The following is a 13,202-nucleotide window of genomic DNA, read 5'->3' on the forward strand; positions in this document are numbered from 1 at the left end:
GGATAACAATAGCCGTTTATAATACCAACACATATGTAACCAAATTTATAACCATCTTTGAAACGTTAAAATTTAACCAAAATAATTCTAAAAATTAAAAATTTTAGTTCATCAAAATCTGTTAACGTTTCCTGCTATGGTCTCAATTTTCTCATTGGTCGCTTTGAACTTCATTGTGCTAAATAATGAAACAATAAGTAGTGTTCCATCAACACAAATTTGTTTTAAAGTTTGGTAACAGCTCGGTACAACTTTATGTTTTTATCTGTATGCTTAAGAATTAATGCAACGTTGCACCAGTTAATGTTTCTATTTATATGCTGTAGAATGAATGCAGCTCTTAGCGACTTAGCTCGTTTTATACATGCAACAAGCGATTTGACAATAAAGAACAGATGTTGAAAGCATGATCATCTGTGGTGATTATTTGAGGTATTTTATTGCTTGATATATGAAACGGGTGAGACAGTATAATTTCTGTCAATGTTGACGAAAAAGTTTAAAACGTTATATGTGCTTGATTTTTTGTCTTTTAAGTTTATTGTTTTCTTATCTTTAGAACATTTCTATTTCAATAAAGGCTTTTCTGCTACGGTTTTTAATATAAGTGAAAGGGATAATATTGCATCAAAATGAGTCGTAAATAAAAGTCCTGCATGTAAGTGTTTTTCCCACATCCTATTGTCTATCAAATGATAATGTTAAATCAAATGATTGTCCAATACATTATTTGTATCGTCATGCAAGGGATCTTGGTCTCATCAAAAGACATGGAAGCTCTTAACCAAACTGTGCGTATATTGCGTAAGAACAATGTTCGCATTGCGCAGGTTAATTATCACATAATTATTGCATAAATAACCGTTTAAGTGAGCGTTACCCATAAAATAATTCAATCAATAATATTGCGTGTTTTGAAGCTGTAAGGACACATATGGATATTATTAATATAATATTTCTCCCCTAATAACGACATCCTGAAACGCACGGTGATAACCTGTACATGTTCTAAGCCTTAAACTACGCACGGTGATAAACTGTACATGTTCTAAGCCTTAAACTACGCACGGTGATAACATGTACATGTTCTAAGCCTTAAACTTTTCTGAAATGTTCCGCGAGCTTACCAAAATATATCATGCAACAAATTTGCTTTGTATGGCTATATCCTTATGTAACACAATCAATAATAATAATTTAATTAAACCGATTAAGTAATAAATAACTGTATACAAACAGTACATCCTTATAAAGGAGTAGCTTAAACTATATACTACATACTTACGCTTAGAAAAGTATTCAATATGAACGCAAACCTAATTTTAAATATTTGAATGATGTATACATATTTAGGCCAATAAATTTGTTACTACCTGTACAAAGAGTATGAGCATGATTAATGCACACGCAATACATAAAGCGGTCTTGTTTATACAGATGTAAAGAGGGCTGGAAGCGTGTATCAGAATGTGTTAACGACACGTGTGACCAGGATATTGATGAGTTTGTAGAGGCACCGGGTATTTGTAGGCATGGAGCAGCGTGTGTGAACTCAACCGGTGTGGCATTTTAATGACTCAACAAAACACACGAATACAAAAAACTTAATGTGCATTTTAATGCATGTTTTGTCGCAGATATTGATATAAAATCTAACATAAGAAAAACCCTAAATGCAATAACTGATGGTATAAAACGTTATTGGCTTATCGACATGGTAAATTTAAGCAAATTTTGTTCCAAAAGCATGTCTCATCTCTTTCATTCTTCCCAATCATTTATGAAAAATCTCTGCAATGTTAATTTGACTTAAACTTTTAACAAGTGTATGCTGAAAACAGAGTTAACAAGAAACATTTACTTTTGCTTTCAGTGAAGCTTGGAACATTTATATCACATTTCGTCTTTAATAAACGTTTGTACTCGTGAATACAATTCTATAATTCACTATATATTTTTTACTTTAGTTAATGCATAAATTAACGTCCACTGTATTTACCCACTTATGTTCAAAACTAATTATTTAAAAGAGCACATGTATTTATTTTTGAATCCGCTTTTCAGGAAGCTATATGTGCCTGTGCAACAACAAATGGTCCGGGTGCAACTGCACATATGGTGGCTGTGCCAATGGCGGAGTTTGTATAAATGACAGCTGCAGTATGTTGTCAGGTGAAAACTGTTCTCTTCTGGTCAGTAAATCGTTGTCATCAGAGACCACAGTGCATGTGCCTTTATCGACGCCAAAACAATCAGGAGAAATCAAAGATATGACGTGCTGTAGTTCTTGATATATCTGTTGCTGAAGACAATCAGTATACTAACTCTTTCATTAAAGATGTTTCCTCAGAGTTTGACGGCATTGTGGCTTGTCTATGTCTATTTACTTATATTGTACATATTATTAAAAAGAACACCCACCATAACGAAGCGAACAAACGGACACAAAGTATACCCAAACTCAAAATATTGTATTGTTTAGAATTACTCATTATTCAATACTGATAAACGCATACAGAATTACATATGAAATAATATATGACATTGCTTATAAAGCCCAGGACTTTTGTATAGGTGGTTAGGTAAGCGTTATGTTTTAGATTTTGTATCCATCGGATTCGTTTACTTTTGCAAGTTAAACGTTATTACATATTTGTTTAAACATTACCACATAGCTTGTCTTCATGATCTTGTAATGAAACGAACTGGCCTTTAAAAGATCAAAATAATATGTACTGAAAGCCGGTTGAAGCTTCATATTTATCTTTTTTTAGTTGCTGTCTTAATCCAATACGTTCTACAAATGAAGCATATTAACCAAGAGCTCGTGATGGGAAGCGTGAAGAATTCCAAAAAATTACAACTCCTCCCTCATAATTTAGAATTATGATATGAACTTAAATACATAGTCAGATATGATTACATTTAACTAGTATGTGTATGTGGATTATTGCAGTAACCAAATGCTAACACCAATAGTCGTGTCGACAGTAGCCGGTATCCTTCTCGTCGGGTTTGCCATAGCGGTAAATTACCAATTTAAAATCAAGAAGAAAACAGCACCTCTATTTGTACATAAAATACAATGGAAAGTATCCTTAAAACTCCCGGAACATGCAAACAGGTCACAAGTAAAATCAGCACCATGTCTTTGGTATACGTGCCGGTACACCTAATGTGTCTTCAGAATTGTTTTGTTTGAATATCCTTTAATGTATTATTATAAATAAAGATGGCACACTAACTTACATAAAACAAGACACATGCAGTTGTAATGATTACATTCTCTGAACGGTGCGTTGCGGATTGTTTTTTCTTTCAATAGTTGTGTATGTTTCTTTGTTAGAACGGTTACTCCAGCCTTGAAGGAAAATACTTGTTTATTTTACGTTATTTTTGCATAAATATATATATATATATATATATATATATATATATATATATATATATATATATATATATATATATATATATATATATGAGCGATTTTCAAACATATAAGCCGCGCTCTGGGAAATCTGTACGTTATGCATGTGAGTGACTTTTTATCCCAGATCAGCATGTGCATTCCGCACAGTTTAATCAAGGACGACACTTACCGCTTTTATGAAATGTTTCTATTAAGGGATGTTGCGGCAGTTTATTTAACCGAGGATATATTTATAGCAAAACCGATGCTATTCTCACAACCCAATAGTTTTGTTATCGGAATCATCACAAATTAATGACCGAGTAGGTTCATAATAGGTACTCAGTGGTTCGATCCCAGGTGAAGTTTACTTTTTTTTCTTTCTTTTATTTCATTCTTGTTTTTTTCCTGGAGCTCTTTAGTCCTGTTGTTTACATTAATAAATTTAAAGCATTTAATCACAAACTTCAAAACATGCCGAAATTTGACAACAAGCCCTGTTATTGATGATTAAGGTTGAGTTTGATACTGTATGGTCTTATGTTTGTGATTAAATATTGAATTAATGTTGTTTTTTTTGTAAACTGTTGTGATCCCAATTAAGATAGCAAACAATCAATAATGTTTATGCACATCTCTAACAGTCTATGTACCGGTACTTGTGTTTCGCCTTATTGCTGTATTTTATGAAATTTGACATAGACGGTAGGGATAGTAAAATAAAAAAAGCTCTGTTAAAATGGCGGTGACCCCTTTTTTATTTTTGTTTTATGATAACAATACGTAGATGAACATATTTGAGCAGTTTCGCAAAGAGTTATTAGATAGAACTTTTTTAATTCCATTTTTGTGGTTAAAATAGTAAACATTGACGTGTTTTGGGGTGACATAAAAATTATAAAAATTTAATTTCATAAAATTTAACTTGTGTTCTCCATTTTTTTGGTAGTTTGTGGTTTAATAAAATGGTATATGATATATCTTAGCTTATATTATGTCTACATGTTGCCAATTGCATAGGTGATTAATCATTTTTATGCAATTAGAGATTTTTCAGTTTTAATGAAAAAGTACATGTTATATAATGGTGAATAAAATCAAAACAAGGCCGGTGACCCTATGTTTTTATTTCATTTTTCATATGATATAAGTATGTATTACTCAAATATAAATTTTGAGCAAAAGTTATAAGATGCAAAAAAAATCAGCAAAACTGCAGCAACACCCCTTAAAGGATGTATTTTCTACCAATAAAACTCCAGTGAGGAGTTTTATTTATAACTCAAGTAGCCGATGTGGATTGCACGTGCTATTCTGGGATTAAATTTGACGCAAATGAATGAAACCCATCTTTCCCAGAACGAGGATTACAAATTCATTGTGTTTTTGGATTAACAGACCCAGCAGATTATTATGCAACTGTATATACATGTTTACGCAACATAATAATTGTTCTTTTATGGGATATTTATTCATCCGTTTTATGAATTTTGTTTTACAAAATCGGATATAAAGGTTACAATATACTAAACATTTTTGGAGTGCAATGCTATACTGTCTAAAAACATGAACATCATTTATAAGAAGACACAATTCTCTGTAGGGGCACTTGCCATGGCTTTATTTTATAATGTTTCTTTGTGCATGTGGTAGGGAAAACATTGATGTTTAACAGAAATTCCATGAACTGGATAGAAGCCGGTAAATAGATGGCTGTAAAACAGTGACCGCTGATTCGCGTCGAGTTCTTTCTTGCATAACGTTTGACCCCCCTTTTTTATTGTATAAATCATTGCGGCTTGGAATGCTCTTTAAGAAAAAATATGGTTATGGGGATGTCTATGCGCAAAGTTTTATTTTATTTTCTGTTAAAGTCATTGCTTTCACATTGAATTTGTGTAGGAAATCTTTTAGTATATTGTGACCTAAACTAGCGTTGGGTTAAATAGAAATATCGTCTGAACTTTCAAAAAATGAATGTCAAAGATGATTTTTTGTCACTTCTTGGCAAAAGATTGGAAGATAAGTCTATTAAATGTATCAATTCAGATTGTTTAGTATGGAATGGATGCATTTCTAACAGATCCCCACCCTACTATGGGCGAATCAAAGCTAAATTGCCTTCGAGTGTATATCAAAGACATACTTGCTACACCGTGTAGTCTTAATGTGCTATATGAAGTCAGAACTGAGCCCCAGTGACTCTGTGAGCCATTTATGCAACAGAAGCTTGTGTGTCAAGCCCGAACATTTAAACATAGAACCCCATTCCACCAACATGGATCGGAGGACATGTTTTCAGTTCGGACAGTGTAGGGGGCATGGGGCTGAGCCAGCCTGCATATTTGGTAATTACATGAATACCACAAGCTTCACCAAGCTTCTATTATTCATATAAATACACTTAAAGTACATAAATGCCTTTTTTCCCTTCTATATCTATTTTAATAAGGTATTTTTGCCATTTTAGGTAGAGGAAACCTCGAGGCTGATACACGGGCCACGTTATAGGTCTTTTTGCGAAGAAGTGCCAGATCAGGTAGTATTTACACTTTATTCTAATAATCACACAGTCAACTAAGCATATTTATGATGTTTAAGGTGTGGGAGACCTTCAAAATCAGGTTTGGGGTCACTTATGCCCTTGCCATAATGCAATTCCTCGTGCAACTTGTAACGACAGTTGCGAGTCCTGGCACGTAAAGCTCGTCCTTTGATGGTAGCGGATGTTCGCTTTCGGTTGAGGTCATTGCGGTCCTCATAGGCTAATTGCTTTATAACCTTTGACCCCTGCGTAAGGTTTGCATGAAGTTCCATGGTTTTTGCAATGACAGAGTTAGCATAGCTATTGTTTAATTTGTCCGTGAATGCGACCTACACAGTTGCGTGAGAAAGTGACAGACTTAGGATTAACGGCTTGATATGACCTGTTTGCTGCTTCGCACTTTTGAGTTGTGGTTAAAAGCTTGGTTGCGTCAAGAGCAGCTAGACCTAAAACCATTTCAATGCATTTTCTAAGGACTTGTTGGTCACTGTCAACCATTTTAACCTTGACATTGTTTGGCATAAAATTATTTGCTTGTCTATTGGTACCAGCACAGACATAGCTGTACTTTGCACAACTGGTACCACAGTAACCATTGAAACATAGAATAATGGTTGAGATAACATTAACCATGACCTTCTTTACAGTTATGATGTCACCCAGTAGTTTTTTGTGGGCAGCTTTAAGCTCAGCAATACACCTAGCCTTGACCGAGAGAGCGAATCGACTCCTGATGTTGCACTTGGAGTGACCCTTGAGCATGCCCTTCGAGAAAGGTGCTTTGTTCAGCTCACGCTTCAGAGTGTTGCCTAGGTGCCTAAGATCCCTAAGATGACCAACATTGTGACCGTGAGACTTTCGAACACCTTGAATTGCCCTACTGTCCCCATCGCAAGTAAAATTGGATATTTTAATGTCCTGTGAGATCAGGTCTCCCAACACCTCATTATATTTCCCTTCGTCACTTATCGATTCCCGCTCGGAAACATTTGCAGTACAATGCCCCCTATGATTGGGGCACTGAACAGGTTGACCTTTATTTCTTAGCATTGATGAAGTCCTACAGAGTTTATTTGAAACCAGAACCCCTACAATTTGTTTGTTTTTGGTGTTATTTTCGCACATTGTGCTTATGGCAATGGTTCCGGCTTGAAAGGGTGTTGCGTCCGACTTAAAAATTGGATTGTTATAGCATGTGTCCCCTTCGACATTGACCAAAGTGGGATCTTGTTGACCTGTTTTGGCATTTTCAGCCACCAAGTTTTTTCTTATGTCGCACATACTTCTCTCATTGAGGGATTTCATGGCAGTGTTGACCTTGTTGGCTTGTTTTTGCATACCCAGTGGAGATGGAGCGATTATATTAGTAGTATTCAGAACTCTGCGGAAACCTGTGTTCCCAATAGATGTGCTAGCAACACCTATTTGGGACCCTACATTTATCTGAGCTGCCTTTCTGCCCCTTGTACTTGATGGAACCTCATTGTACAGCTTATAATGCATGCCTACATATTTGCATCTTGTACATAGTAACCTTTCCCTCCAGCCTAAGCCCCACTTTACGGAAGCACTGCCATCAATGACCAAGTCGCCCTTACATTTATCACTTCTTAACCTATGCTTTTTATTTTCAGAGGACATCATTGACTGTAGTAGGGCTGGGACATAGACCTTGTTCGTAAGTAAGTCAGGATGAACTTTGGATGAAGCAGGAACACGTAACATGTTTACATAGCGAATCCTGCTAGCACGCGGACGCAAGGGCTTAGATTGGGTTTGAGAGCCGTCTACATCCCGAAAGGTAAGAATATTTTCATTGTAAGCTACCCTCGCTTCAAAGGATGACCTTTCTAACCTTACGTATGTGTAGGAGTTTGACCTCTTTTCAAAATGATGTTTTTTACCCTTGGCTGGACCAGGTCTGCCAGGCTTAAAGGCGAAATTGAGCAAGAAATTTTTCTTTCGCTTGGTTATAAACCCCATTTTCCCAGATTGCTACCTTAAAAAAAAGTCAAAGAACTTATTTTAAACCCAAAGTATGCAAGTTAACAATCCCTTTAACCTCTAAATGTGAGCAGGCAAAGCAAATTGACTACTTGCTGCAGTTTAAAGGCATCCATTACTTTATATACTATAATAGATAATTGGGCGCCTTTAATTAAAGGGGCTGCGACAAACAAGATGCTTTGTAGATTTCACACTTTATTGGTGTGAAACAACAAGTTATTAGAAGCTGATTGATTTCCACACTTCAAAGTATCTTTGATCTCTCATTTTGACCAATTTGTTTAATGTCTTGGATGAAATTGGATTTTTTTTGGTATGAATTTGACATTTTTGGGGTGCTTTAAAAAAAAACACACAAAAAAGACATTATCAAAATTGCTTAGAGTGAAAATATCTAACAAATTCATTATTTCCCCACCCCGCATAAGCCCCACGTGCATGTCTATTTGGTTTGTTTTGGTATTTTTTTGCAGATATTGAACACAACAGCTTTAAATCTTAAAGAGACTTTTACGCTTAAACAGGCCTAAAATGGCATTCTTTGGACTGGAAACACCCGCATGAGAAAATATTATATATATAAACTTAATATTTTACTGCAATATGCATAGGAAGATAATAATATACAAGAAAAACACATTTTAATCAGAACAAATTTCTTCTTTAGGTTACAATATACTAAACATTTTTGGAGTGCAATGCTATACTCTCTAAAAACATGAACATCATTTATAAGAAGACACAATTCTATGTAGGGGCACTTGCCATGGCTTTATTTTAGAATGTTTCTTTGTGCATGTGGTAGGGAAAACATTGATGTTTAACAGAAATTCACTCTTTTGCTTGAAGGTTGGAGACCACATGAGACTTTGACATATGGCGGGAAACCCTCATGAACTGGATAGAAGCCGGTAAATATATGGCCGTAAAACAGTGACCGCTGATTCGCGTCGAGTTCTTTCTTGCATAACGTATGACACCCCCTTTTTTATTGTATAAATCATTGCGGCTTGGAATGCTCTTTAAGTAAAGGTATGGTTTTGGGGATGTCTATGCGCAAAGTTTTATTTTATTTTCTGTTAAAGTCATTGCTTTCACATTGAATTTGTGTAGGAAATTTTTTAGTATATTGTGACCTAAAATGGCGTTTCAGAAATATCTTGATAAGCTTCGGATCACCTGTAGTGCAGTGTGATACCATTAACAAGGTGCTTATTCATTTCAAATGCAATCTTGGGAGCGAAAATACAGTTAACCGAGAGTTACTGTTCGCTTTTTGAATGTTATCTACATTACTTTGTATTTAACTGACGTTATTGTTTACATGCGTATATTTTTAAGCCCCTGATATTCTTTTGTGCATGGTTTTTAAACAGACGAGCAAAGACTTCAAGGAACATCATGATGATAAAACAAAATCGTGTGTTATAGAATATGTTTTTTGAGAATGCTTTCCATGTTAAATTATTAGTCGAATACACATTGATAAGAGAAGAATATCATCCGAAAAAAATAGTTATCATTACCGAATGGTTTATTTTAATCGGCATATTAATTTCCGTATTGATTTGCGAGTGGTTTGCATTCTAGCACGCCTATTAAGCAATTCCTCATTATTATAGCCCTCGTCTTTTTTTAATTAAATAACATCATCAAATTCATGACGTAACACATTATGTTCGTAATCTGTGTTATCACATTCTATTATCAGGGAAGATAAAATTGGTTTACATTGGTATTAAAGTTTTATTAATAAAAACTCACGTACTGCTTAATAAATTATTAGCGTTATTGTGATTTCCATATGACATTATAAAGAAAACTAGATGGCAATAAATGTAAGTACATTCCATATGGTTAAATAGTATTTGCTACTAGGAATAGTGTTATATTATTTAGGCTATGATAACGCGAAACTAGACCGTGATTGCTGATAGAAATCCCAAGGTAAATTCAACCAATATCATATTGAGTCATATTCGTATTGTTCAGCTTTTTGTAACGTATTGTCAGTTGCTGTTTTATATCTGATTAAAAGAAATAATTAATATTTTACCTGATGACTCTTTTTAGATGAACGCATATTCGAAATCGCCTTGGAGTTGACAATGTAAACATTCTGATTAAAGCACACACTTTGCATCTGACCTTGAAATAAAATACATGTTAATCAATACATATAGATGCAATTTGAAAGTATGCAAAGTTGTCACAAAATTTATAGCCTAGTAAGCAAGTCATTTATTATTTTTCAAACGGTACCGCTTTTTTAAACCGAAAGTAGCATCTCTATACGTATGCGTCAATTTCGACAAACGCGATTATTTTTAAGTTTTAAAACGCAAAAAACAGATGTCTACCTTGTAACCACAAGATATATAATAATCGGCATATATAATATTAAATCTATAGCCTAGTTAGCAAGTAAATTATTATTTTTCAAACGGAACCCTTTTAAAACCAAAAGTAGGATTTCTATACGTATACGTCCATTTCGGCAAACGCGATTATTTTTAAGTTTTAAAGCGCAAAACGACGGATTTCAAGCTTGTAACCACCAGATATATTCTAATTGGCATAGCTTAAATTAAATCGATAGCCTTATTAGAAAGAAATTTAATATATTTCAAACGGTACCGCTTTTAAAACCGAATGTAGGTTGTCTAGACGTATACGTCCATTTCGATAAGCACGATTATTTTTAAGTTTTTAAACGCAAAAAGACGTTTTTCTAAATTGTAACCACCAGATATATATTCTAATTGGCATAGATAAAATATGTTTCTTATTTATACTTAAATTTACGATGCCAAGTGAGTTGTGTGGCTTTAAGTTTCATATACTTTGATACGTATAATGGAAACCGTTTTTATGATCTGATCTGATCAGATTTCATTGTTTTTCGAATCTCGTGGCACAGAAAGAACTCCGGAATAAATTCTATTAAGAAAACGTTGATACCGAGTTACACCGAAATTGAATCGTACATGAAGCCCGAAGTGTGGTAAAATATTTATCAAAGTTTCACCTGCTGTTTTTGTTTTTTGACGCACATTACCCAGATTAAAATAAGACTATATTTTTTAAAGGTAAGCGTTTCGACAAAGTTTCATCGAAATTGAACCATACATATTGCTTCTTGAGCGGAAACAATGTGTTTTTGACAGGTGGCCTAATTGTTGGACCCTCTTAATTTAGATCAAATATGTATCTCTATATTTTTATAGTAAACACTTTGACCAAGTTCCATCAAGCTTTTGTAAAATTTTACCAAGTTGCATTCATTCAGTGATATTAAGGCTTCTAGATTGGCGTTACTATTTTCTAAGATTTGAAAAGTGGCCTTGTTTTAGACTCAATGCCCTTGCATTTTGTGAAGATAATCATTCGAATTGAGAGCCATCTATATTGTATCATAAATGATGCTTCTAGAATGGTTTTCCGGAAAGTTATCTCATTACTTAATTTTTGTACGCTCATGACACAGAGAAAAACTCTTTGTATTTATTGAAAATTAAAACAGTCGTACCAAGTATCGTCCATATTGAGTCATAAATAAGGATTCGTTAAAGAAACAATGTTTTAACCCGGTGACCTTCTTTTCACATATCCCTGGTTCGAACTACATTATGTACACAATAGACATGTACAGATTGATATTCATAAAGATGAGTTCTATATTAGGCTTCTATATTGGTAACACGTTGTTTTTTTTATTCGACTTGGCCACCTAGTCCTCAAAAGCCTGTAACCCAAATGTATACTTAGCTCAGATATTGTCATGATATACATCGAACACGTTTCATCAAGATTGGGTCATACATGTGGCTTTAACGGTAGTAACAAGTAATGTGGACAGTGGCTTTGGAATTGGAACATTCAGCACTTTAAGAAGTGTATCGGTATTTTTTCGTCTAAATATTAAAAAGGTTGCTTACATTGCAGGATTAAAGTTAACTCGTAATTGTTCATTCCAAGTATGTTGTATTGAAACTGCTGTTTAATCAAGTGACTTTGTTGTCATGTTTTAACTGGTATCATCTACAAAGAGATGTTGAGTGTATTATGGAAATAGGTCATTGAGACTCAACTGACAACATGTCACCGAAATTGTATGCAACGCTTAGAAGAACAACGTTTGGTTTCATTTCCGATATTTGGTTACATATCCATTTAAATCAGCAACTCTAGGAGAGTGAAGTTTATATACTTAAGAATTACATAATAAACAGTGGAATTTCTTGCGAGAAAGTCATGCTGAGATATTAATTTTAAAACGTTTTCATGTAAAAAAATAACGCTCATGTTATAGTGGATAATTCCGTCTTTCTTTTGGAGATAGAGATGACAATATTAGAAATCTACAGTTTAAATTACTGAATCTCTTCCCATAAGATACTTTTATTAATCCGATCAATACCTGATGTTTGGTTCAAAACCGAGTTCTAGCAGACATCATTTACTTCATCTTCGTATCTGCTGTTATAGAAAAAGACTGAATAAAATGTCCGAGGGAGTTATGATTTTATGACATTTCTTGTTTCGAATCATCGAAAGAAGAATTTGAAGCAAAATATTGTTTTAAGTGCGTCTCACTTTTATCTTTAATGAGAATATCAGTTCTATCATAACTTGACGATTATATTGATTTATTTTCGTTAGATTACACACGAAAAACGTACAAATTCCCACAATCTATTTTGTTAGTTTTGCCAATTTAAATTTATGTAACCAGTCACAGAATATATTTAAAAGTTGTCTCCCTTGTGTGCATAGTTGTTTTAAGCCTATTTTCTTTCCTGTACATTGAATCTGTTGGGCAAGTTTTCTTTCCCGCTCTGGCAGTAGTATTTCATGGGTTGAGCTGGAAGGACATGTTTTTTTAAATGTAATTTAGGAGCCGTGCTTCTTCGAGGTTAGTATAAGTCTCTTGGTTGCAATAGTGTTTTATAAAGATTGTGGCTAATTGATTTGTGTTGTACAAGTAATTATCTAATATATTGTGAATTTATATTAATTTGTAATGTGTTTCCGCGACTTGGCAAAATGGCAGCACTTCTCAGAATTGCTCTTTCCTATCTTAGTCACTATTTCTGTATGCTTTATTAGCACATGCATTTAACTTGCAGAGCTTAACATCTTCACGGAGAATCCTGTGTGTTAGATCAGTGTGTGACAGGGTAAAGCAGCCATTCCATAAATGGTAAGAATATTGAAATATTGTTAAAGTCATGAATGTAT

The 13,202-nt window shown here is 34.1% G+C and overlaps 1 long non-coding RNA gene across 1 annotated transcript; it reads left to right on the forward strand.

Moving 5' to 3' along the window:
* Positions 1 to 6,788: 6,788 nt before the first annotated feature.
* On the forward strand, positions 6,789 to 13,141 carry LOC127864006 (uncharacterized). Its single transcript, XR_008041328.1, has 3 exons — positions 6,789 to 7,755; positions 8,811 to 8,872; positions 13,091 to 13,141. It is a non-coding gene; the product is annotated as an uncharacterized LOC127864006 (long non-coding RNA).
* Positions 13,142 to 13,202: the final 61 nt, after the last annotated feature.

The sequence above is a fragment of the Dreissena polymorpha genome, unplaced genomic scaffold (assembly GCF_020536995.1).
Source record: "Dreissena polymorpha isolate Duluth1 unplaced genomic scaffold, UMN_Dpol_1.0 chrUn079, whole genome shotgun sequence".
Classification (NCBI taxonomy): domain Eukaryota; kingdom Metazoa; phylum Mollusca; class Bivalvia; order Myida; family Dreissenidae; genus Dreissena; species Dreissena polymorpha.